This window comes from Dermacentor silvarum, chromosome 10 (assembly GCF_013339745.2).
Source record: "Dermacentor silvarum isolate Dsil-2018 chromosome 10, BIME_Dsil_1.4, whole genome shotgun sequence".
NCBI lineage: Eukaryota > Metazoa > Arthropoda > Arachnida > Ixodida > Ixodidae > Dermacentor > Dermacentor silvarum.
The window spans coordinates 119159830-119187116 of NC_051163.1; the positions used below are offsets into that span (position 1 = coordinate 119159830).

General features: G+C 50.2%; 1 pseudogene; it reads right to left on the reverse strand.

Annotated features, from left to right (window-relative positions):
• Positions 1-4079: 4079 nt before the first annotated feature.
• The window catches only part of LOC125939708 (uncharacterized), a 52803-nt pseudogene continuing 29595 nt past the window's right edge, over positions 4080-27287 (reverse strand).

Sequence of the window (27287 nt, forward strand, 5' to 3'; positions counted from 1 at the left end):
ATAGACAGCCCAGTACCTTACCGTAATCTTCCGAAAATCCTTACACTCTGGTGAAGTACCAGCTAAATGGAAAAGAGCGAAAGTCCTGTCTTTGTATAAATCAGGTGATAAACAACTGCAGGCCAATATGCCTGTAGCAGTTATGCAAGATGTTAGAGCACATTATTCACAAGCATATAATCGAATTCCTTGACTCTAATGACGTTTTAACATCTGCTCAGAATGGTTTCCGTCGTGGGTATAGCATAGTGACGTAATTAGTCGATTTTGTTCATGATCTCGCTTCTAACCTCGACGTAGGTAAACAAGTGGATGCAATCTTTATTGACTTCTCTGAAGCTTTTGATTCTGTGATTCATTCTAAACTACTGGTAAAACTAAACGCCATATTAATAATCCCCGTTTTGTTTCTTGGATAGCCAGTTTTCTTTATTGTCTCTGTCAATTTGTTTCTTTTAACTCAGTGGAATCAACTCCTGTTGAGATCACATCAGGCGTTCCTCAGGGACCCGTATTAGGCCCTCTATTATTTATCATATATGTTAATGATTTGCCTCGCAGCAACTCAACTAAAATCGGACTTTATGCAGATGACTGTGTATTATACGAATCTATTAACTCCATTCATAACCACCACCGCCTTGCACCAACTGTAGTAAAAGAGTCGCGGTGTCATTTGCCAATAGACAGAACCCCCTCTCATTCGATTATTCTCCGGGGGGCATCCAACTTAAAAGAGTGTCTCAATATAAAAACATATCTCTTGGTCTAAACACATCGATATATAAACCGGTCATCCCTAAAAATTGTTTATTTGCGCCGCACTTTTGCTAAGACCTTTCGCGATACTAAAGTGTTATTATATAAAAAGTTAATGCGCCCTGTTCTAGAATACGCATCTGTTGTCTGGTTTCCCTAAAAGAACTGTCAAATAATTTCGCTCCATAATGTTGAACGAAACTCTATCCGTTTCATTTGCCGAAATTACAGCGGCAATTTCGCGCCAACACAGGCTCAACAATCTCTGAAAATCCAACTATTACTTTCACATTGTCGCATGGAAGCATTAAAACGTTTATACACAATTAACCCTTTGATGCCCAAAACTTTATTTTTATAAGGAGCATCACAGGAACTCTAGCATGCATAAAGGACGGACCAAATATGCGAATTATGCTGTCAGAAAAAAATTATAATTATTCATGGCTGCATAATGAGGTGTTGCTCCAGAGCAACGTTGGGCATCTGTGGTCCTACTTCGCATGGAATGCCTTGAAGCAGTTGCGGCTTGGAAGGAGACATAGGTCACTATTTATTATTCCACTATTATTTCACTATTATTTTATAATTATTATTTATTTTGTTATTGTTCTTATTATTATTATCTTTACTATTTTTTAAATTATTATTTCCTATTCCATTATTATTTATTCCAGTCAGTGTCATCAACCGAAAGGTCTTCTTTCCTCCATGTTCTGCGAACGTTTCCTTTCTTTTTCTTGCGCTGAGCCACCGAGTGGGCACGAGAAGTAACCGGCAAAGCTTCAACATTATCGCTTGACATTCCATCGTCATCCTCTACGCATGGCTCTTTATCGCGAAGATTGGCGGACAGGTATCATTCAATTTTCGAGCATCTCTCGGATCATAGCCGGGGTCATCCGGTAGCTGTCGAAGTCAGCGTCGGACAATTTACCGTCCGGAAGAAAGATAAGCTCCTGAATTTCTTCATCAGTCAGGCACTTTTTTCTTTTGACATCGCCATGTATATATGAAAGACAAAAAATATGACCTTATGACGAACCCTTATTCTATTCGGTAGAATGAACACTCTAGCTATTGCTTTGCTTTACCTTCAGCACAGCAAAAAACTGCCACAAGCGATATCTCCCTACATGTGATCACGCCTCCGCATATGCCCGTTGTTGCTCCTGGGCAACACCACTTTTGGCGAGTAAAAGTTTGTTGTACAAATTGCGGCCACACCGTTTAGCCTCCTCATAAATGTCGTACAAGGTCCTATGAGCTATTCTAAGTATGGCAGTTGTCATAGTAGTGTCCTATACCGCCATAGCTGAACAAATTTACTCGCGTGTGCGGTCCTTGCGCTGGCACCTCTCAAAACAGTAAAGAAAAACGACAGCAAAGGAGCGGTGCTGCCATCTCTACGTATTTACTTCAAGCATGCGAGGCTCGCTAGTCTTGGTACATTACATACATGGCGCCAGCGATATCGTTCAGCAGGGTGCGTTCAAGAAAAAAAATTGTTTTTAGGCTGTTGCTCCTGGGCAACAGTGGGCACCAAAGGGTTAATAACTCCACCACTGGTCTTTCTGATTGTAACTACATCACATTTACAAACGGGAGTTGTACCAGTAGGTCCCACACCTTGAACATAACACCTATATTTGCTTGTACTAACACATTCAAATACGTTTTTTCTTTCACGTACAATACAGTTAGCGAATTTTCTACCCGGCAACATTCGTTCGCTATCACTAAACGACAAGCATTGCGACAAATGACAAACGCAACGGCAAGCATTGCGAAATCCTGACTCGGAGCTTACCACTGTCGCTGAAAAGGAAAGTGTACAATGATTGCATTCTACCGGTGCTAACATATGGGGCATAAACTTGGGGCTTAACAAAGAAGCTCAAGAACAAGTAAAGGACCGCACAAAGAGCTATGGAACGAAATATGTTAGGCCTAACGTTAAGAGACAGGAAGAGAGCCGTGTGCATGAGAGAGCAAACGAGGATATCCGATATTCTAGTTGCCATTAAGAGAAACAAATGAAGCTGTGCAGGCCATGTAATGCGTAGGATGGATAACCGGTGGACCATTAGGGTTACAGAATGGATAGCAAGACAAGGGAAGCGCAGTCGAGGACGGCAGAAAACTAGGAGGGGTGATGAAGTTGGTAAATTTGCAGGCGCAAGTTGTAATCAGCTAGCGCAAGACAGGGGTGATTCGAGGTTACAGGAAGAGGCCTTCGTCCTGCAGTGGACATATATATGTATATATATATATATATATATATATATATATATTGTGAGCGCTAACTGTGGAGTTCATCATCGTCTTCATGTGTATATACCCATCCTCATAATCGTCATCATTTTGTTAGGTTGTTGTTCGTGGAGTGTCTCCCGCTGTGTGACAATACAAGAGCTCTGCTTTCATCCCGGTCGTCGTCTCACAAATATATATAGGCTGATGATGATGTTTTTAATGTGTAATGTGTAGTAATGTATAATGTTCCCACTCCTGCTATAGCCCTACATGGGGCTGCAGTATATGTAAATCAGTATATAAATAAAATTGTGGAAAGAAGTGGTCCTTTGTACACTTTGAATGTTCGGCGAAAAAATAATTCCTTTTATTATGGCTATATTGAGTTGCAAACCATTTAGATACGCCCAACGTGTAAGTGTAACGTGTCGTAGTTCGAGTAATACGACTGATTACGAGAGATTGTGTCGCATACAGGTTTAATTCTGCTACATCGCAGCCATCTTGGAAGTTCCCCTGCTCTCTACCAGGGTTGCCTTCCTACATTGCAAAAGGTGCTATGCTTGGACACTACAGTAAGCATTTTAAACACTTGGCTGAATTAACACAATGTACATTGTCAGTAGCTCGAGCGCATACTCTACCAGGAGGTGTGTGCTTGCGCTGGTGGCGGGAATTGGCTGTTTCGGGACGGGCGCCGTTGAGAAAGCGCGCCATTAGATCCTGGGTATTCAAGAGCAGCCAGCCGCACTGACGCATGGGATTGTGTCTGTGTAGCAGCAAAACCTATGCAAGAAGCGAAACGATCTTGTCACTAGCCGGGTGCATATTCGCAGCGGTGCCGTGGTCGACTCAAGCTTCGCCAATGCACTTGGATCTACCGAACTCGGTGAAACGCCGCGTGCCGCCTGGTCAACCATGTAGGATGGCGGAACGAAGGGCAATTCCTGGTCACTATGTGGTGGGCGACTGCAAGAGCGCTGTCGTTGCCCACCGGGAGGTGGTTGGTTCCAAACATGGCACAGCTGCGTCTGCGCAGAAACCAGTGGTCACTTGCTCATCTGCTAGGTAGACTTTGGCCGGACGGGAAGATCTTCGATGTGAATCTCAGCTGTATTGGCCGCTTGGGCTTCTCTGAGGAAGATGTCGCGGATCATGGTGTGAACGGCCGTGCCTTCGGCCCATGGCTGCCTTGAGAATCGGAGATGTGGCGCCGAAGGGTAGTGAACTACCTTGTTCTCGTCGTCCTTTGACCCGTCGGGAGTCTGGAGTGGGATAACGTTTGGTACGATAGGGGCCGATGCCTCACAGTGCCTAATCATTGAAGAGCGCGAAGGCCACGTCAACGACTGCCGTGGTTGAGAAGCGGACTCGAGTTCTTGGGAACCCTGTGTATATCGAGAAATCGAGATCAAGGCACGTTCGTAGGCGGCGTCCAGGCATCCACGACGGCAGGACAACACCGGCGAACTTGCTCGGGTCATCGTCATGCGTTCTCAGCAGCTACAGAATATGGCGAGCTCTTTGATTCCCCGCATCGGGTGCGCAGCACTGGAACCGAGTCTCGAGAGGGAGTTGCTCAAGTTTAACTGTTTTCCGGAACACGCTGCCATGTTCTTTTGCGCTCCAACACACTTGACCAGAGACTTGGGGCCTGGTCTAAACTTCTCCGGTAGCCAGACAGTAAGTCGTCGATGGTATGCATGGCTCAACACACCCGGTCATAATGTCTGTGCAGCTAGTCGAACATGATTTCCAGGCTTTTCTCCGACGTGCGACGGAGTTGCAGGCTAGTGCAAGACCGCGTGCGGCCGTTAAAGCACAGGAGTCCTCTAACTTGCGCATCAGGTGCTTTCCCTGATGGCGCATCCGAAACGGGTAATGCCCGCAAGCCCACTCTCAGGCAGTTCGCAACCAAAGGCGGCCGCTTCCAACGCTGTGGGTACGCGTCGACGACATGGGGGAACTCACTGCTCTTGTGCGCACTGCAGCTGAGTGCACGGCGCTGCTGCGACGCCCCGCTCCAGTCGTATTGCAATCCTGGACCGAGGCACTCCTTCGTGACATCGGTGGCACCATGATGACTGTCAGGGTGGTTGACCTTCAGCTCCACACTGAAGCCGGGAGCACGTTCCTGGCCGCGGTTCCCGTCATCGAGAACCTGCACGCCGGCCTAATTCTGGGAGCCGATTATCTCTTTTTTGGGGAAGTTCGACTCACTATCGAGGGCTGTAAATTAAACCTTGACCTCAGGCGGGGGCAGAAAGACGCCCCCACATCTTTATTCTACCTGTGCAGCCCAATTCAACACGGAAAGTGCTGGACCATCTTCAAGGTTTCTTGCCACGCTGACGTCACAAACTATATTCATCTCGGCTGTGCTCGTCGCGCTCGTGGCGATCAAGCTGATCCAGCTCAGAAGTGCGGTGACGGCGGTGGCAAAAGGATGCCCCCTTACATCTTTGGTCTACCCTTTGCAGGTTGGTAAACTCAAGTTCATGCCTAAATACTGATTCTGCTCGGTACTTTTTGCGCCGCCACCTGCGTTGTCACCGTGTTGCTTGATATACGATATTTTTGTTGTCAAATTCTTTGTCGTTTGGTGCTGTTTCCATTATGCATAGAGCCAGTGGGGCCATGATGAGGCAATGCATTTTCTGCAACGACTCCCTCCCCGCAGATTGGACGCTTCGTGAAATGCTCAGAATGTGAGTACGGCTATCATCTCGGTGATTGTTCCGGCTGCAGTGAAGCAACATATAAAGACAAAGGGGAGAGCGGGCGCAATGTGTGGCGATGTTCGGCGTACAGAGCGCCAAAAGTAACCGCAGGAAAAGGACCGGCGATGGATCCCGACCTCTCGGTATTCTTGGGAGAACTTACTCGCAAAGTAGACATGCTTGCTAGCTTGCCGAGATAAATAAAACTGAAGGCTTCAATTGAGCTAATGTCTCAAAAATACGATGAAATACTGAGTCGTCAAATTGCCCAGGAAATAGAAATAACTAGCTTGAAAGAAAAGTCTCTAAACTCGAGGACGATGCAATCCCAAGCGACATTCGGCAACTACGAACTTCAATAAACGACCTTGAATGGCGCAGCAGGAAGTTGAATGTTGAAGTGCATGGAATACCAGTAAGTGACAATGAAAACCTCCTAACAACGATAAATTATGTGGCAAAATTGGTAAGCATGTCAGAGCTGACCGCGGGTGACGTTGACGCCGTACATATATTGCCTTTGAGACAAGGCAAAGTACCCGCAATCATCGTGCGATGTTCACAGCTGTCTCTGCGACACAGATGTATTGAAAAGCGTAAAGTTGAAGAAATATGAGCTCAAATATTTCAGTCCGTGGAAACATGGCCGCACAGAAACAGCTGCTGCGCCGCGTGAAGGAATGGGCGAGTGCAAATGATTATCGCTTCGCGTGGCAAGCGAACGGAAATATGCTTCTTCGAAAGGAAGAGAATTAATCTGCCGCTGTCATTCGCTGCGCGGCCAACCTCGATAAGCTATGCAGCAGTTAAGTTGTACAGCTAACATATTTATTCATCTGTTCTGTTTTACTTGACCGAGTCTGACTTATCTGACTTAGATACAATTATTCGAAGCCACGGTTCGAATTGCTGTAGTTGTATACATTTTAACCTTAGGTCTGGCAGAAACAAGAAAGACGAACTTCACAGATTTTTTTTTTTTTTTGCAGAATGCAATGCTGATTTAGTTTTTCATGTTTTTGGAAACATGGTTTGTTTCGGAAGACGACGTCTATAATTTGCCTGGTTACAAATCAACGTGGCGGAGGTGTCTCAATGCTTGTTTCAAATTTCTTTAACTCTGAGCTTCTTTATGAATTCTGTTGCACTAATCAGCATTACGAAATTGTTGTTAAACGCAGTAATGTAATTTTCTCTTTGCTACCAGCCGCCATCAGGAAATTATCTGCTGCTTTTATCGTATTTAGATTCACGGTTAGAATTTGTTGATATTAACAATTATCAATTTGTTCTTGGTGGTGACTTAAATATAAATATGATTACTCCGAATAACATGAAACTTGAATTGCAATCCCTGTTAAATATCCATCTCTGTCAAAACGTCATTACGTCCCCTACGCGAGTTATGGCAACATGTGAGACAGAATTGGAATTGTTCATAACTAACTTTCACATGTCTTCTGTAAAACCTGGCGCTTTAGTATACGCAATAAGTGATCACTTACCTGTATTTATATCGATTGCCACTGCAGTTGAAAAACAAAAAACCGCATGAAGCGTTTTCTTACAGGCTCATACATGCTATTACCTTGTCTACTTTCCGAGATTGTTTTGCCAACGTTTCTTGGGATGATGTTTATAAAGAAAGAAAAGCAGATGCGGCTTATGACATTCTCATGCAAACATTTATGAAAATATACTATGCATGATATCCGGTGAAAATGTTAAAACTCACGGAACAATGTCGCAAGCCATGGATAGATACGCGCCTGCTTAGGCTTATAAATAAAAGACAGGTTGTACAGCTCATTCACGCAAAGTATATCGCCGGAGGCACTGAAAGCATTTAAGGAGTACAGAAACTACGTCACTAAAGAATTAAGGGTTGCTAAGAAACATTATCTCTTTAATCTCTTGAACTCATCGGCAGGAAGCCCTGATGAAATTTGGAGGACACTCGCTTCGATAACGGGGACCACGCTAGAAAGAACTACATTTTTAAAAGACGCATTGAAGTAAAACGCATCGATCCTGGCAACGCTTTTAACGAATTCTTTCGGTCCCTTGGCCAGGTATCGAATTATATCGACCTCTAGTATATGAACTCACCCAATAGTCAGTCAATATTCCTATGGGGGTTACAAAGCAGGAAGTTATTTTTTTCATTCTTGTCCTGAAGTAACAGTAGAGCTATTGAGGCATTTGGTATTCAAATAGCGCCAGTAAAATTCGTTATTGACACAATTGCACCTTGTTTAGAGTACATTTTTAATCTGTGCTTATCTTCAGGCGTTTTCCCACGTAGCATGCAGACGGCAAATGTCATAGTAATATTAAAAAAAGGCAATAAGAATGATCTTTCAAACTACCAGCCTGTATTAGTGCTGCCAGTTTTTTCAAATGGCTTAGAGAAGGTGATCTTAACACAGCTTTCTTCATTTACTGATCAGTTTAATATCATAAGTCCTGTACAGGTTGGTTTTTGTAAAAATAGGTCGACTGAATTAGCCCTGCTGACCCAAAAGGAATTTATATTACAAAAATTTGCGGAAAAGAAAATGGTGCTGGTAATTTTTATTGATTTCTCCAAAGCCTTCGACCTGATCAGTCACAACGTTATACTTTAAAAAAACTGGATCGTTATGGCATTCGAGGCCCAGCTCATTCTCTTACTACGTCCTGCCTTCAACACAGGTCTCAGTTCGTAGATATAGCCGGGAACCATTCCGAGTTGAAACGATTAAAAACAGGCGTCCCGCAGGGGTGCATACTGGGTCCGTATCTTTTCATTTTATACATAAATGAAATAGTCAATGTTCATGCATCTGCAAAGTGCGTAATTTACGCAGGTGACACCAGCCTGTTTTGGAGGCTGACTCAGGTTCTGAAATGTCAAATCGAGCCAATGAAACGCTTGCCAAGATACACCCGTGGGCGGCAAATGATAATCTTCAGAGTAACGTAGAAAAAACAAAGGCAGTGCTGTTTCACCTACGTAACCAACAGTTTCAACTATCCCCTATTATTTGAAACAATGCTGAAATAGAAGTAGCACCGTCTTTCAAATCACTTGGCGTATATTTTACCGAAACAGTGTCATGGGAGTGCCAGGTAAATCACTGTGTAGTAAACTGTCTAGAGCAATAGGTACTATGCGTCGCCATTTTAATTACCTTCCTACACCTATTAATATGCTTTTATATAATTCAATGTTTTTTTTCTTTAGTTCAGTACGGAATTCTTGTCTGGGGAACGACTTCAGCGGAGAACATGCATAAACTGTTGGTTTAGCAAGAAAGAGCAATACGCCTTGTCTCCCATGCACCATATCTCTGCCACATCGCTCGTTTGTTTTCAAAGCTTAGAGCTATAAAAATTGAAACCTTGTACAGATATATGCTTTGTCGCTTATATAGATTTGAAAAAATAATAATGACACATTAACAAAACTTACAGCAACATAGTTCATTTCGTAAATTACGTCAGCTAGAACCTTGGAATGTTAACTCGAGCAGAACTAACTACGGCGACCGAATGCTACAGTATTGTTTGCCGACACTGTTAAATCGAATACACAAAGAAAATGATCTCAATATATCTATTCTGCCTATAAAAAGCTACGCGATATACTTGTGTGATGGTGGTTGCTGCCGCAGTGTTATTCTTCTTCTATTTCTTTGTTTTGTCACTATGCTTTTTTTCTATCTCTCTTAAAGCTCTTTTCTCTCTCTCCACGATATTCCACGATACCTTTGTTTATTAATTCTGACCGTGGTTCTTCTTTCCTTCAATATTGCTACGGAGCAATCCATACATGGATCAACGCGATGCTTGGCACCGCGCCAAAGACGACGATGAAGACGCTAGCTCTTGGCCCGGATCGGACGTCCCTTGCCCTAGCCTCCTCTGTATATATTTTGTAAATACATCCTTCGCCTCCATCTCGCTTCCGTCACACTTTGGTGGTGGTGCGGGGTACGTCTCGCCTCACAACGGAACTTCGCAGCGGCCGTCGTTTCGGACATCTGTCTGCAATGGCGGAAGACACAGCGTCTACATCAGCGCCCGCCACTTCAACGGTCGTGCTTGTGCAACCCCGGGATCCTGGCACGTTCTCCGGTTCCGGTGACGCGGACGTTGAAGACTGGCTGGCGCAGTACGAATGCGTGAGTAAAAACAACCGATGGGACCCTACCATGATGTTGGCAAATATAATCTTCTACCGGACAGGCACTGCGAAGGTATGGTTTGATAATCACGAAGCTGAGATTGGGAGCCAGGACACCTGCAAAGAAAAACTCCGAGAATTGTTTGGGAAGCCCTTTGGCCGGAAGATCGCCGCGACAAAGACGCTCGCGTCACGTGCGCAGACGGCTACTGAATCTTACGTCGCGTACATACAAGCCGTATTAGCGCTATGCCGAAAGGCCGACGCCGAGATGCCAGAGGACGACAAGGTTGGGCATATCTTGAAAGGGATCGCCGACGACGCCTTCAACCTTTTAATGTGTAGAAATTGTTCTACAGTCGACGCCATTATAAAGGAGTGCCGGTGCTTTGAGCCGGCGCATTGGCCACTCGTTTTCCCGGCTTCCCAACACGGCGGCAACGTCCTATTGCGAAGACCGCACGGCTGCACAACCGTCGGTTCCACCAGATCAGCTGACACGTATTGGACGCCGCGAACTTGAGGCCATGACCCCTGCTCCAGTTCACGCCTGTGACGCGAGCTCGATTAGGGCTCCATTCGTTCAAGCCATTGTCCGGCAGGAGCTCGCCAACATGGGCATTCACTCTGTGTGCACCGTTGCCAGCCCAACACAAACTTCGTGGCGTCCGCCCTCTTCTTATCAAGAGCAGCGATACGCTACTCGATATCGCGACCCTGCTGCGCGGCGAACCCATGACGATCAACCGATATGTTTTACTTGTCACCGTATCGGCCACGTCGCCCGTTATTGCGCCACCCACTGGTCCTCGGCGCCTCGAACGCTGTCTACCCCTACCGCCGTCCCGAGAGCACCCGCATTCCGCCTTCAACCCAGACCTATTTCCCCAACGACGGTGTTTCCCCCAGGATAAGTAGCCGCTCCCCGTCGCCGCGTGGTCACCAGTCACGCTCGCCTCCAGGCCGTCGCCCGTCGTCCCCCTTCTACCCTGCTCGTGCCTATCAGAAAAACTTAACAATGCAGCGCCCGTAAGTGACGCTGCATTGACGACTGCCACCACAAATCCTCTTCTGCACTGCCGACAAGACGAAGCTTGTTAGACGTTGATGTTGATGGCGTAACTATTTCTGCACTCATCGATACTGGCACGCACATCTCTGTAATGAGTGCAGATTTTCGTCGACGCCTGCCGCCTCCCGCATCCTCCGCGTCGCTGATGGAGGGACTCCTGCCGTTCTTGGGATGTGCACCGCCCGCGTCTGCATTGCTGGTCATCCCACTTCCGTCGAATTTGCCGTCATCGAGAAGTGCCCCCATGACCTTATTCTAGGCTTAGATTGTTTATCCGCTCATTCTGCCCTCATTGATTGTGCGAGCGGTGCTCTTCAGCTTGAGCTGCCCCATCCTCCCGGCAGTCCAGCTGACATAACGCCACGCTTATGCTCTCGCCACCACGTTCCTTTGCCGCCTCAAGCTGCTACATACGTTACTTTGACGTCTTCACATGACATTCCCGATGGTAACTACGTCTTGTATCCGATTATCGACGTCCTGTTAGCCCGCGATGTTGCCCTGGCTCACACCATTGTTTCCGTTGCTGACAATACGGTGGTCGTGCCGCTTCTCAACGTCAGCCTGTTGACTCAGGTTATGCCGCAAGGCATGTCGCTGGCTACCATTTCCACGCTTGACCCCTGCAAGATTGCCACTTTGGATGCCGATGTTTCGCCACCTTCTTGCTCGGCTAACTTCGCGCTTTTGTCTCTCGACGACATTAACAAGATGATTGCTCCCGATCTGACCCAGGCGCATTCCCAAGATCTCTATCGTGTCCTGGCGTCCTATCGTGACATCTTTGATTTTGACGGCCGTCCTCTAGGCCAAACATCTGTCGTGGTTCATCGAATCAACGCTGGTGACGCCACTCCTATACGCCGACATCCATATCGCGTATCGCATCACGAACGTCAAGTCATCTAGAACGAGGTCGACAAAATAATTACAAAAGACGTCATAGAACCTTCATCTAGCCCGTGGGCCTCCCCTGTCGTCCTCGTGAAAAAGAAGGACGGCAGCTGGCGTTTCTGCGTTTATTATCGGAATTTGAACAAAGTCACTCAAAGACGTCTACCCTTTGCCTCGTATCGATGACGCCCTCGACTGCCTTCATGGAGCCCAATATTTTTCTTCCATCGACCTTCGGTCTGGCTATTGGCAGATTTCAGTCGACCCTGAGGACCGCGAAAAAACTGCCTTTAATACGCCCGATGGCCTATACCAATTCAAGGTCATGCCGTTCGGACTGTGTAATGTCCCAGCAACTTTCGAACGTATGATGGACTCGCTGCGGCGGGGATATAAGTGGTCCATCTGTCTATGCTATTTAGACGATGTGATTGTCTACTCGCCTACGTTTGAGAGCCACCTCACCCGTTTATCGGCCGTTTTTGCCGTCTTGCGAAGAGCCACCCTTCAGCTGAACTCCGCCAAGTGCCGTTTCGGGCGGCGCGAGATAACTATGCTCGGTCACCTTGTCAGTGCTGCCGGTGTTCAACCAGACCCCGACAAGGTGCGAGCAGTGCTACAATTTCCCGTGCCGCGTTCAGCCAAAGACGTCCGCAGTTTTGTAGGATTATGTTCCTACTTTCGTCGCCTTGTCCGGAACTTCGCGGACATCGCCCGCGCTCTTACGGAACTTTTGAAGAAGGACGTTTCTTTCGTGTTGGGACCCGAACAAGCAGCTTCGTTTTCTGCCCTCGTCCGCCTACTCACTACACCACCAATACTGGCCCATTTCGACCCTCATCACCTACGGAACTTCGTACTGATGCCAGTGGTCATGGAATTGGGGCTGTCCTTGGCCAAACACAGCACGGCAAGGAACGTGTCATCGCCTACGCCAGTCGCCTTCTGTCCTCGTCTGAACGAAACTTTTCCATCACTGAACGCGAGTGCCTGGCTTTAGTGTGGGCTGTCACCAAATTCAGACCTTACTTGTTTGGCCGAACTTTTTCTGTAATTACGGACCATCATGCTCTATGCTGGCTTTCGTCGCTGAAGGATCCGTCTGGACGTCTCGGCCGCTGGGCATTACGGCTTCAAGAACACTCGTTTGATGTGCACTACAAATTTGGACGATTGCACCAGGACGCTGATTGCTTGTCCCGTCACCCTGTCGATGCTCCCGACCTTATTGAACCTGACTCCGACGCCTGCGTACTGTCCATCCTTACTTTGGATGATATCCCCACCGAACAGCGACGAGACGCGTCCTTACGGCTTATCATCGACCGTCTTACCTCTCCATCACCAGACTATTCTGTTCACCTGTTTGAGCTACACGACAACGTTCTGTATCGTCGTAATCTCAGCTCATATGGCCCAGAGCTTCTGCTTGTCCTACCTCGCCATCTTCGCTCCACTGCTCGTCATCAGCTTCATGACGTACCAACTGCCGGTCACCTAGGTGTCTCGCGTACTTACGCCAGCATCCGACGCCGGTTTTTCTGGCCTGGCATGTACCGTTCTGTGCTCCGCTACGTCGCTGCTTGTGAACGCTGCCAACGCCGCAAGCGCCCTTCAGCGCTGCCTGCAGGCCAGCTACAACCTATTGACATCCCTGCAGAGCCATTCTTCCGCGTCGGCCTTGACCTTATAGGCCCTTTCCCTACGTCCATCTCGGGAAACAAATGGGTTGCGGTCGCGACAGACTACCCCACGCGCTTCGCAATCACCAGGGCTTTACCGACAAGCTGTTCTACAGACGTCGCTGACTTTCTCCTACACGACGTAATTCTGCATCATGGCGCCCCTCAGCAGCTCCTCACCGATCGCGGGAGGTACTTCCTATCAACAGTGGTAGATGACATCCTTCGTGCTTGCTCCACTGAACATAAGCTCACCACCGCTTATCATCCGCAGACGAATGGATTGACCGAGCGCCTGAACCGAACCGCTAACCGAGATTCTGGCCATGTATGTTTCACCAGATCACCGTGACTGGGACTGCAAGTTACCCTTTGTTACCTTTGCGTACAATTCCTCGCGGCATGACACCGCCGGATATTCACCATTTTATCTGCTGTTTGGCCGACATCCTGCGTTGCCCTTCGAGACTCTCCTTCCTTCGGCTGCTCACTCGCCTACTGAATACGCCAGTGACGTCGCAGCTAGAGCCCGTGCAGCTCGTCAACTTGCCCACGATCGACTTTCTGCTTCGCAAGCAGCCCAGAAGTCCCGTTACGATAGCCGACACAGAAGCGTGCACTTCACGCCGGGCTCTCTGGTGCTCCTATGGTCGCCATGCCGCCGCATTGACCTATCAGAGAAGCTCCTCTCACGTTACACCGGGCCCTACAAGGTCCTTCGTCAACTCGGTGACGTAAATTACGAAATTGTACTCCTGGATCCTGATTCTTCGACCTCATCGCTGCCAACTGAAGTCGTTCATGTTTCCCGGTTGAAGCCATACTGCTCTTCCAGCTCCTCGCCTTCATAGCAAGCGCCAGGACGGCGCTTCAGCCGCCGGAGAGTGATGTTACGGAGCAATCCATACATGGATCAACGCGATGCTTGGCAGCGCGCCAAAGACGACGATGAAGACGCTAGCTCTTGGCCCGGATCGGACGTCCCTTGCCCTAGCCTCCTCTGTATATATTTTGTAAATACATCCTTCGCCTCCATCTCGCTTCCGTCACAATATGAAGGTTAGGCATTATGTGTAACGTCTACTTTTGTTTAACCGCGATGAAGCTGCCCTGTGTATGAGGTGGCCAGGTTCTCCTCAAGCTGCTACTTGCACCTTTTTTGCCTGCTCATCCTGAGCCGTAGCGCCCATCTACCCAATCGTCCAGTAGGGTCTTTAAGTGACGACAGTAAGCACAAGGCGTGGTGACTGGTAACCACGGAAAATGTGCGGCCGTACAAGTAGGGGCGGAATTTGGCTACTGCCGTAACTAACACCAGGAACTCCCGTTCAGTAATTGAAAAATTTCTCTCGGCGGGTGACAGGAGGCGGTTGGCGTATGCAGTTACGCGCTCTTCATTACGCCGCAACTGAACGAGGATAGTCCCAATGCCATGGCCACTGGCATCCGTGTGAAGTTTAGCGGCGGCAGATGGGTAATAATGAGCCAGCAATGGGGGAGCCGTTAGCAAGCGTACGAGGGCCGGGCTTTGGTTTGAGCAAGGCCCCATGTGAAAGTAACGTCCTTCTTAAGGAAGTCGGTGAGTGGGCGGACGGTTTCGGCGAAAGTCTTGACGAAACAACAGAAATAGGAGCACAGTCCTTACAAAGCTTCTTACATCTGCGGTGGAAGGCGGAACAAGAAAGTTCTGGAGAGCGCGAATCTTGTCAGGGTCGGTTTGAATGCCTGCGGCACGGACGAGATGGCCAAGAATGGTAATTTTACGAAGCCCAAAGTGGCATTTGGATGAGTTAAATTGCAGGCCGGCACGTCGAAAAACAGCAAGAATAGGCGACAGGCGCGTTAGATTATTCATAAAACTTGGTTAAAGGACTCTCGCATCGTCTAGATAACACAGACATGTAGACCATTTACAGCCACGTAGGAAGGAGTCCATCAGACTTTCGAAGGTAGCCGGGGAATTACAAAGGCCGCACGGCATAATCTTGAAGCGAGAGAGGCTGTCAGCTGTTACGAAGGCAGCTTTCTCACGGTCCAAGACATCTACCGAGATTTGCCAATAGCCTGATCGAAGGTCTATGCACGAGAAGTGCTTTGCTTCTTTCAAGCAGTCCAAAGCGTCATCAATACGCGGCAAGGGGTACACATCCTTGCGCAGCTTTCTTTGAGGTGCAGGTAAGCGACACAAAAGCGCCAGCTGCCGTCCTTCTCCTTGGCAAGGGTTACAGGGGTGCCCACGGACTTGAAGAGGGCTCGATAACGCCTTTAGTCAAGATCTTATTGACTTCTCGTTGTATCACTTGTCGTTCGGCATGTGAGACACGGTACGGCCTGCGGCGTATTGGATTGGCATCTCCAGTGTAATAACGATGGGTGACCACCCATGTCTGGGCTAAAGGGCGGCCGTCAAGGTAAATAATGTCGTCGTAAGTTCCCAAGAGACGGCGGAGGTAAGCTGATTGAGCAGGAAGAAGGTCTGGTGTGGTCATCTTTCTAAGTTCGTCACTTAAAGTCGGTGAATCAGTGGTTCCTGTAGAAGGCGGCGGAACGCCGATATCTGGCAATGGTTTACAGGCAGGATGTCGCCCAAAGATATGCCTTGGGAAAAATTTGAGTCGAGCAGTTAAAATTGAGCAGATGGAGGCAAGTTTGATTGCTTGCAACAGTGGACATGGTATCGGCAACGGCCAGATTCCTTTCAAGCAGTATGTCAGCGGTGGGGCACAGCACGTAGACGCCGTCAGGAATAGATGTAAACGACGTACGTAGAGGCTTGTGGGGACAGGTGGATGTCTTCTGCAGAGCATAAGCATGGCGGTGGGACAGGTGGATTATAGCAGGCGGGAAGCAGCTCAAGCTTAATGACACTAGACGCGCAGTCAAAGAGGGCTGCATGGGACGATAAGAAGGCTAGTCCGAGTATAACGTCGTGTGGGCATTGTTCCAAAACAGCAAACAACACAGTGGTCAGGTGTCCCGCGATGCCAATATGAGCAGTGCACATAGCAAGCACGGTAGGCGTTCGTCCGTCGGCGACGCGGAGGGTGCGTGGTGCGTGAGCAGGTGTGAGGACTTTGTTCAGCCGTCAGCGCAATTTGGCACGCATCACGGATATGTGCACGCCAGTGTAAATGAGTGCTGGGACACTGACGCCTTTGACAACAACGTCCATCAAGTTCTGTTTGGTCGGCAGAGTGGTCAGAGCGTTTTGCGATCGAGTCGTCAAGGCATCGCTTAGTTTTCCTGAGACGGGCGTCGGGGCTGCATTGGGGACGGTGGACGACGAGCCAGCGGCGATAGGGAGGATATTCGACGAGCTGGTGGCGAACGGGACTGGCGACGGCGGAATGACGGCGAGGGACTGTTCCAAGTGACACAATCAGCATTCTTGGGCAGTTGTGCGGCAAATGCAGGCTGGTAACGACGCGGGCTCTGGTCTGGGCGGTAATAGCTTGTGAATGGCAGTCGCTGAGGGGAGGGGACAGTACGGTTGTCTTAAATAGTTGAACAATCGATGCCAAAGAAAGGTCAGAGCACTCAAGGAGTGCCAAATGTGTAGTGGTGCCAATAAATGATGAAATCTGCAGGCATAGCGTGGAACGAGCTAGCCCAAAATAGGAGAAATTAGAGATCGCTGTGAGAGGACGCATCTTGCAGTGGACATTCAAAATAGGCTGCAGCGGATGTTGATATTTTATTTACGCTTAAATCTCACATAAGAACAATGAACAGCATTATTATTGGTATTTATCGTTCTGAGTTTAGACAGAATAAAAGAAGGAAAACAAATGAAACAGCATTAGATGACAGTGACGTCCGGTAAATAATGAGCGAAGGGGAGCGGGGGGAGGGGGGGTGTTGGCCCCCAACACATTGACCAATCGTGGAGTGCTCAGTACCGAAATGCAATACAAACAATTTGGAATAGCTTTACGTTATGCACCCCTTGGCATCGATTCGCCTCATCAAAGGCCCCACAAAAATATCGCATATCCATGGAAGTGGCCCGGCGGTCTTGACCCCTGGCGGCTGATTAACCAGTGCGTCATAACGTCTTAGACTACAGGGTAACTGAGGGGGGGGGGGGAATCAGTGGGGGCGGTGGCCCCAACAGTTCCCAAACCAGTGGGCGTGACACACTAAACGCTGTTCCGACCGCTATATATTTATCATTTCTTTATTTCAATTAGTAAGTACACGTAATTGTCCCTAAGTTGTCCTTGGTGTCTGTTAGTTGGCTTCTTATGACATGATTATATTGTTACGGGGAGAAAAGACGCTTGGCAATATATTGTGACGCAAGGATTGAAGTAACAGTGAAATCTATTTACAGCTGATATTACAAAAGACAGGCAGCGCAGGCAAGTCCCTAACGTTGTTGTCTTCCGACACCAGCTTGTGCCCTTCTTCTTCCACCTTGTTCCCAGCTTTGTAACATATGGCCCTCCGGCGTGGAAGCACCGTCCCGGTACGTCTTATGTAGACGAAGACTGTGTAGTGAACGCCATCTGCGCGCCGCTATAAATGGCCCGCGTTTGAATGGCTGGTATACAGCACCACTCTGGAACGCCGTGTCTAGCGCCTGAAACGCAAGTCTGTTGGCGCTTGACACGGCGTTCCAGAGTGGCGCTGTATACCAGCCATCCAAACGCGGGCCATTTATAGCGGCGCGCGGATGGCGTTCACTACATCACTCCCTCCCCTGGTGACAGGTAGCGTTTGAGGCGGCCAACATGCACGACATCCCGGGGAGGCCGGGCTGAGCATGCGGGAGTCGTGAGCGCAGAGATTTCGTATGTTACAGCTGAAAGGAAGAAGTGCGCCGTAAAGAGCTCCGCAGCGGTATTGCCAGCGCTATTGAAGTGAGGCTCGGGCTCGGCGCTGTTCCTGGTGCGCCTGGCTAAGCCCACGCTGTTGTGTCTTCCTGTCGGCGTCCTTTGTGTCGTCCACAGCCGTGCCAGACTTTCTTGTCATAATTGGTGGAGGTTTGCTGGGTCTCCTGTCATCCTGGAATTCCGCAGCCGGATTCTCCCTGCCACCATGACCTCCGCAAGCGCCACGATCTCACCACCACCTGCTCCCCAGTCCTCCGTATGCCCCGGCACACTCCATCAGCGGGACCCTCCCATCTTTAGCGGCAGTGACAACCACGACGTTGATGTCAGGCTGTCACCATACTAACGCGTCAGTCTTAACAACAAATGTGATGACATCACGAAATTGACCACCGCCCCTTTTTACCTCACCGGAATTGCCCACTTGTGGTTTCGAAACCACGAAAGCGAAGTCCCAAGCTGGACTGTGTTCAAGACAAAGTTCAGCGTGGTCTTCGGCCGCCCTGCTGTTCAAAAGCTTCGTGCCGAACAGCGTCTGCAGTCGCGCTCTCAGCAGCCTGGTGAGATCGTTACCAGCTAAATTGAAGATGTCATCGATCTCTGCAAACGCGTCGATGCATCCAAGCCTGAGGGCAATAAAATGAAACATATACTGAAGGGCATCGACGAGAACACGTTTCAGAGGCTGATTTCAAAGAGCCCCTCTACGGTTGCACAAGTCATTGAACTATTCCAAAGCTATGACGAGCTCCGCCGTCAACGCCTCCTAACCCGCCGTCCTGTTCCCCATCAGAAATCGTTGTCCGGCTTGACCTCTACTTTTCCAGATTCCACCCTCCTCTCACAGATCAAGGCTTTCTTCCGGGAAGAAGTTGTTCGCCAGCTCCCTTATCTCCAACCCGCCGGAGTCAACTTCGTCCCTAAGTCCGACCCTAAGACACGTTATAGAAGAACAAGTGTCCGTGGTCCTTCCTCTGGAGCGGGCGCCTCAACTCACCACCCCATTGACTTACGCCGACGCCGTCGCACGACCACGCCCACCGACGTTCCGGGCTCCGATGCCTAACCCTGTTTTCACCTCCACGCCACACGACCTCCGGTCCATCGAGTAATTAATCCCTGTTGCACAGCGGACAATCGGCCGATCTGCTATTCGTGTGGTATTCCCGGACACGTTGCACGCCTGTGCCGCCGCCGTCCACTTCATCTACGTGACGGCCCACGCACAGCAGCGTACGACCATCCGTTGTCTTAGCTCCAGACCGCGATTTAGCCCTTCCCCGCCCAAGTCATCCCCCAGTTTCTGACCGCCGTTCTTCTCCTCGTCGTCGCTCGCTCTCCGCGATGCGTCGACGTCCCTCTTCCGCTGACACGGAAAACTAAGTGGCGCAGTTCCCGAGGAAAGAACTGCGTCATCGTCGCAACGGTCAAGCCCTCTTCTTTCGCCGCCCATTGATGTCGCTGTTGAAGGTGTCTCTGTGCTTGCCCTCACTGACACAAGTGCCGCCATATCTGTGATTGCCGAAAAACTATGCCGCTCAATACGAAAAGTCATGACGCCTTTCTTCGGTCAATTACTCTTGCACGGCCACAGCACAGCACGTCCAACCGTTGGCTGCGTGCACCGCCAAACTTGAAATTCGAGGAGTGCTCTACTTCGTCGGAGTTCGTCGTTCTTCCCCACTGTTCCCACTCGCCTTCTCTTCGCTTTGCAATGCCATATCTGACAACGTTTCGCTTTCCTGCACCAAGTTGTCCCTCGCTGACGACATCCAGATACCTCCGCACGCATCCGTTCTGGCACCTGTATCCTGTTCCGTTGCCTTGGACTCTACCGTAGTCTTCACACCTTCCACTGCTTTCGTTCATCGCCACATCTCACGACTCCCAACCGCGCTGCTTGGCCTTCAAGCAGGTGCGACTGACCTTCCTGTATACAACCACTTCCCATTCCCGATTACGCTGCTTCGCGGTGAATCTCTCGGCACTGTGGAGCCTTGTGACACCATTACCACGTTGGAACTTCCTATTGGATCGTCCGAGTTCAACGCCCTCTCCAGTAGTACCGTACCTCCCACATCGCCTGAAGACGTTTTCAGCCACGTCATCGACAACGCCTTAAACCCGAAGCAACGCCATGACCTCCTCCGTCTCCTCGACAAATTTCGCCTTGCGTTTGACAGCCATAGCACTTCTCTGGGTCGAACGACGACTGTATGTCATCGGATTGACACCGGTGCTCACTCACCGCTACGGCAGCGACCATACCGCGTATCGTCGACAGAACGACGCGTCATTGATGAGCAAGTAGATGAAATGCTAAAGCCTGGTGTCATTGAAACGTCCGACAGTGCTTGGGCATCGCCAGTCGTTTTAATTAAAAAGGATTTCTCGATCCGCTTTTGCGTGGATTACCGTCACCTAAACTAAATAGCCCGAAAGGATGTTTATCTATTGCCGCGGATCCATGACATTTTAGACTGCCTACAAGGTGCAGAGTAGAGTTCTTTTCCTCCCTCGATCTACGCTCTGGCTATTGGCAAGAGCCTATGGCTGCAGACGATGAGCCTAAAACTGCCTTCATCACACCAGATGGCTTATACGAATTTCGTGTGATGCCATTGGGCCTTTGCAACGCCCCTCGAAACTTTTGAGCGGATGATGGATCGTATTCTTCGAGGCCTCAAATGGAACACGTGCTTGTGTTATTTGGATGATGTAGTAGTGTTTTCACCAGATTTTCCTACTCACCTTCATCGCTTGGAGCAGGTTTTACGCTGTCTCAGTGACGCTGGCCTCCAACTCAACCTGAAAAAATGTCACTTTGGGGCACGCAAGCTGACAATTCTCGGCCATGTCGTGTCGAAGGATGGCGTTCTCCCCGATGCTGCAAAGCACTGTGCTGTTAAAGAATTCCCGAGGCCAATGTCTCTAAAAGACTTGCGTAGTTTCATTGGCCTCTGCTCGTACTTCCGCCGCTTCATTCGAAATTTCGCTTCGATTATGGCACCACTGACAGAGCTTCTTCGGGGAGACTCCAATATTTCCGCGTGGTCCCGGGCTTGCGACAAAGCCTTCGCGACGCTACGTCGCCTGCTTACAACACCACCGATGCTGCACCATTTCGATCCCACTGCTCCCACGGAAATCCATACGGATGCTAGCAGCGTTGGTCTTGGCGCTGTGCTCGGCCAGCGAAAGCCCGGCTACCAAGAATATGTTGTTGCTTACGCGAGCCGCACTCTCACGAAAGCTGAAGCGAATTATTCAGTCACTGAAAAAGAATGCCTAGCGATCATCTGGGCCATTACAAAATTTCCTCAATACCTGTACGGCCGGAACTTCGATGTCGTTACCGATCACCACGCACTTTGCTGGTTGTCGTCCCTCAAGGATCTCCGCGGCCGCCTAGCCTGGTGGGCACTGAGGCTCCAAGAGTACGACATCCGGGTTGTCTACCACTCAGGCAGGAAGCAAGCCGATGCCGATGCTCGTTTGCGCTCGCCTGCCCACGCCGACATTGTCAGTGTCTCCGTCCTACGCGACCCACTTCCCCCATTCGCTTCTGTCGACATGGCTTTGGAGCCACGCATAGACTCCTGGACTTCATCTTTGATAGATTACATCTCTGATTCACCTGCACGCCCACCATCCCGAGCGCTACGCCAACAAGCTTCGCACTTCGCCATCCGCGACGGCATCGTCTATCGCCGTAACTACAGTTCCGACGGCCGCAAATGGCTGCTTGTCATACCCCGGCAGCTGGGGTATGACAACGACGCTGGGTCGACTTCGGAGGGAGACTTCCGCATACATCAGTGCGGCGCATACATCCGCACTGATGTATGCGCCGCTTTCCACGCCGACCCTCAGTGTGCACAAGCTGGTCTCTGCAAGACCTACACCAGACTACGTCATAGGTTTTATTGGCGCGGTATGTACACATTTGTGCAAAAGTACATTCGCTCTTGCACAGAATGTGAACGCCGCAAGCCTGATCCTTGGCGCTCTTCTGGACCAATGCAACCTTTGCCATGCCCTTCGCGACCTTTGACCACGTTGGAATAGACCTATACGGGCCTCTGCCATACACAGCTGCTGGCAATCGCTGGGTCATTGTAGCTATAGACCACCTCACCAGGTATGCAGAAACGACCGCTCTACCAGCCGCGACAGCTCGTGACGTTGCCTCCTTCCTGCTTCAACGCTTTGTTCTCCGTCACGACGCTCCCCGCGAACTCCTGAGCGACAGAGGTCGCGTCTTTCTCGCCGATGTCAATCAAGAACTTCTCACTGAATGCGGCATTACTCATCGCTGTACCACCACATATCACCCGCAAACAAATGGGTTGACAGAGCGCTTTAACCGAACTCTTGGCGACGTGCTTTCGATGTATGTTGCCTCCAATCACACCAACTGGACCTCATCCTTCCCTATGTCACGCACGCCTACAATACAGCACACCAGGCAACGGCGGGCTTTTCTCCCTTCCTTCTTCTATATGGCCGAGAACCGTCATTTCCCATTGACACTATTCTTCCTTACCGTCCCGACTTATCAGAGGGTACACCGGTTGCCGAAGCCGTCCGGTATGCAGAAGAATGTCGGCAACTAGCTTACTTTCTTACAACGCAAGAACAAGCCCTACAGAAATTTCGTCATGACGACGGGCGCCCCCACAACCAGTTTTCGCCTGACGCTCTGGTTTGGTTGTGAGTGCCTCCTACTTCGACAGCAGGTGTCTCCTCCAAGTTTGTATCCCGATACCATATACCCTACCGGGTTCTACAGCAATCTTCTCCGGTGAACTACGTCATCGAACCTCTGACACCCCCTACGGGCCTGCGTCGCCGAGGCCACGAAACTGTCCACGTCGATCGGCTCAAGCCATAACACGATCCCTTCGTCCTCACGACGCCTTAGGCCTCATGTGCGGCTCCGTCTTCAACGAGGGAGGAAGATGTAAGGAAGAAGAATTGCGCCGTGCAGAGCTCGGCAGCCGGATTGCCAGCGCTACTGAAGTGGGGCTCGGGGTCGACGCTGTTCCTGGTGCGCCTGGCTAAGCCTACACCGTTGTGTCTTCCTGTCGGCGTCCTTCGTGTCGTCCACAGCCGTGCCAGACTTCCTTGTCATACAGCTGTCACCTGGCGGAGGACCCGGTAAGGACCAGCGTATCGCGACATTAGCTTTTCTGATAGGCCAATGCGGCGGCTAGGAGACCATAGAAGGACAAGGTCCCCGGTCACGGTGGCGACTGTCATATGTGCTCTTCTGCTTGATCTGGGAAATAGAAAGGCGACGATGAGCAATGTGACGTGCCTGTTCGGCTGTATTTCGATGTAGAATCCTGAGCGATGGGCACGACGGGGCCGCGGCCGTCGAAAGGCAATACGGGGTCGCGGCCGTAAAATAGATAAAATGGTGAGTAACCGCCTGTGTCGTGACGCGACGAATTGTACGCGAATGTGACGAAGGGGAGAGCATTGTCCCAGTTACGGTGGTCATCGAAAACGTACATTGATAGCATGTCTGTGTTGGTGCGATTAAGGCGCTCAGTAAGGTTGTTCTTCTGCGGATGGTAGGCAGTAGTGAGCTTGTGCTTGGTGGCGTCGTGATGAAGGATGATGTCGTGCAAAAGAAACTCAGCAACGTCGGTCGCGCAGGATGTCGGAAGAGCTTTGGTGATCGCGTACCGAGTTGCATAGTCAGTATCGACTGCAATCCAGTTGTTGCCGGAAGCAGATATAGGAAAAGTCCAAGCAGGTCTAACCCAACGCGAAAGAACGGTTCGGATGGCACGTCGATAGGTTTAAGGCGACCAGCAGGGAGTAGAGGTGGCTTTCTCCGGCGCTGACATAAGTCTCAAGAAGCGACGTAGCGGTTGACGGATCGGTATAGACCGGTCCAAAAGAATCGCCGTCGTACACGATCGTACGTGCGAGAGACGCCAAGGTGACCAGCCGTGCGTACATTGTATAACTGCGAGAGAATGGTGGCACGCAGATGGCGGGGAACGACAAACAGGGACCACTAGGGTGCATGCTGCACCGATACAACGTGCCGTCCTGGAAGAGAAACAGTCGAAGGGAGGGGTCGGACGGCGCAGACGCGAGCTTGTCCATGACGTCACGTATGTAGGGGTCACGGCGCTGCTCGGTGGCGAGGTCAGCGAATGAATAGAGCGAGGGAACAGGAGCAGGAGTGTCGGTCGCAAAAAATATCCGGAGGGTCAACAGGATGACGTGACAGACAGTCGGCATGTTGGTTTAAACTACCCGACTTGTAGGCCACAGTGTACGGGTACTCCTGAAGTCGCAATGCCCAGCGACCGGGCCGTCCTGCAGCATCGTTCAGTAAAGAGAGCCAGCAAAGCGCGTGCTGGTCTGCAGTGACTGTAAATTGCCGACCATATAAGTATGGACGAAATTTCGTGATGGCCCAGACAAGTGCAAGACACTCGCTCAGTGTTAGAATAGTTGCGTTCACCAGCAGAAAGCAAACGACTTGCGTATGCAATCACACGGTCATCCCCTCGCTGACACTGAGACAAAATTCCATGACCACTGGCGTCAGTGCGGACTTCCGTAGGCGCAGGTAGATTAGCTTCGAAAACGCGGTAGCTTGCTCAGGGCCCCAAGAAAATGGAGCATCAGCTTTCAGAAGCGCAGTAAGAGGTCGGGCGACTTCCGCAAAGTTGTGAACAAAGCGGCGGAATTAAGAACACAGGCCCACAAAGCTGCGTACATCTTTGGCGCTGGTCGATACGGGAAAATTCTTCACAGCCCGCACTTCATTTGGGTCTGGGCGCACACCAGATGAGTCAACAAGATGGCCAAGGATAGTGATTTGGCGGTGACCGAAGTGACACTTAGACGAATTAAGCTGCAGGCCAGCATTTCGAAATACAGAAACAACAAATGAAAGGCGCTCGAGGTGTATGGCAAACGTAGGAGCGAAAACGATGACGTCATCTAGGTAACGAAGACAGATGGACCACCTGAGTCCATGCAGGAGTGCGTCCATCATACGTTCCAACGTGGCTGGGGCATCACACAAGCCGAAAGGCATGACTTTGAACTGGTATAGGCCATCCGGTGTTACAAACGCTGTCTTCTCGCGGTACATGTCGTCTACAGCAATCTGCCAGTAGCCGGACCGAAGGTCGATGGAAGAAAAATATTTCGCACGGTGAAGGCACTCGAGGGCGTCATCGATGCGGCGAAGAGGATAAACATCTTTTTTAGTTATATTCTTCAAGTGCCGGTAGTTCACGCATAAACGCCCACGGACTTGAAGACGGCTCAATTATTCCCAGAGAAAGCATCTTTCGACTTCCGTTTGAATAATTTGTCGCTCATGGAAGGACACCGATATGGTCTCCAGTGAATCGGATGGGCATCGCCTGTGTCAACGATGTGTTTCGCAATTGAAGTCTGACCTAAAGGGCGACCATCCAAGTCAAAAATGTCGCTGAATGAGGCGAGCAAACGGCGTAACTGGTCGGCGTGCTGAGGCGCGAGATCAAGACAAAACATGTTGAGGACGTCGGATAAGGTAGAAAGTAAAGAAAGCGATGAAGCACCTTGAGACGACGTTTAAGTCGTCAAGGCCGAGAGGTGGTAGTCTGCGCAAGATGACAGCTTGCCTAAGGCTATGTCTTGCGGTTGAACGTGGCTCTATGGTCCAAAGTTTAGAATAGGCAGGCACGTAAAATTGTTCGTAACATTGACGACAATGTGAGGAAGCGCAATGTTATGGGCCAGGGGGACGTCCGAAATAGGAGAGACGATGTAATCGCCGTCAGGCACAGGTGGGGAGGGCGAAAGAACGACGCACGTCATAGCTTGTGGGGCAAGACGAATGTGCTCGGTAGAACCCAATCTGCTGTAAACTTCCTCAGGAGGGTCAGAAGAGCAGGGCAAATCAAGCTGAACAAGTCCCGCGGAGCAATCAACGCCGAATGCGCTGATAGAAAATCGAGACCCAAAATACCGTCGTGGGGCATTCTTCCAGAATAGTGAAAAGAACAGAGGTCTGACGGCCGGCGACACTGACACGAGCGGCGCACATTCCTATGGCGGCCGGCGTTCTGCCGTCAGCGACCCGCACAACACAGGACGCAGCAGGTGTGATTACTTTAGTCAGGCGTCGACGAAGATGGTGACTCATGACAGAGATGTGCGCGCCGGTATGAATCAAAGCCCTTACACGGACACCATCCACATACACCTCAAGTAAATTTCTATTCGTTGGCAGGATCTGCAGAGGAATTTCAGTCCGGGTCGATGTAGCAACGTCACCCCTCGGAGCTGCACCCGTCAATTTTCCGACGAGCGCCGGTACATGGGCGACGGAGAACAGCGAAGAGTCACTGGGCGAGGCAGGGGTCGTCGAGGAGAAGGCGAACGACTCTGCCGTGTAGGTGGCGAGGCCTCCGCACGGTGGTAAGGCTCTGTGGGTGCTTCCGGCGGAGGGCGACTACCTGGTGAGCAATGGTCTGGTTGGAATCCAGATCGAAATGAGGGTGTCATGGTGTTGCGGCCGTGAAGAGAAATATGGCCAATGCGTCGGCAGTTGAAGCAAATAGGCCTGTCATTTGGTGTTCGCCATTCCATTGGGTTACGATAGGGCCGTGAGAGGTACTGGTTCCGCGGAGCCGGGACAGTAGTAGTAAAGGCGCCGGATCGGTTGATGGGGCAAACGGAGGGAACACCAAGGTTCGCCAGTTCTTCGCGAATGACCGACTGGATGAGGGAAACCGTCGGTCGAAAATCGTTCGGGGCACCAGTCTGGGAGTTAACCGGCGATGCGGCCTCTATTTCTCGGCGAACGATGTGCACACTGCTCTCGGACGTGGTCGACTGAGGCGCGGAATGGTCTTGGCACGATGATGTAGCGGC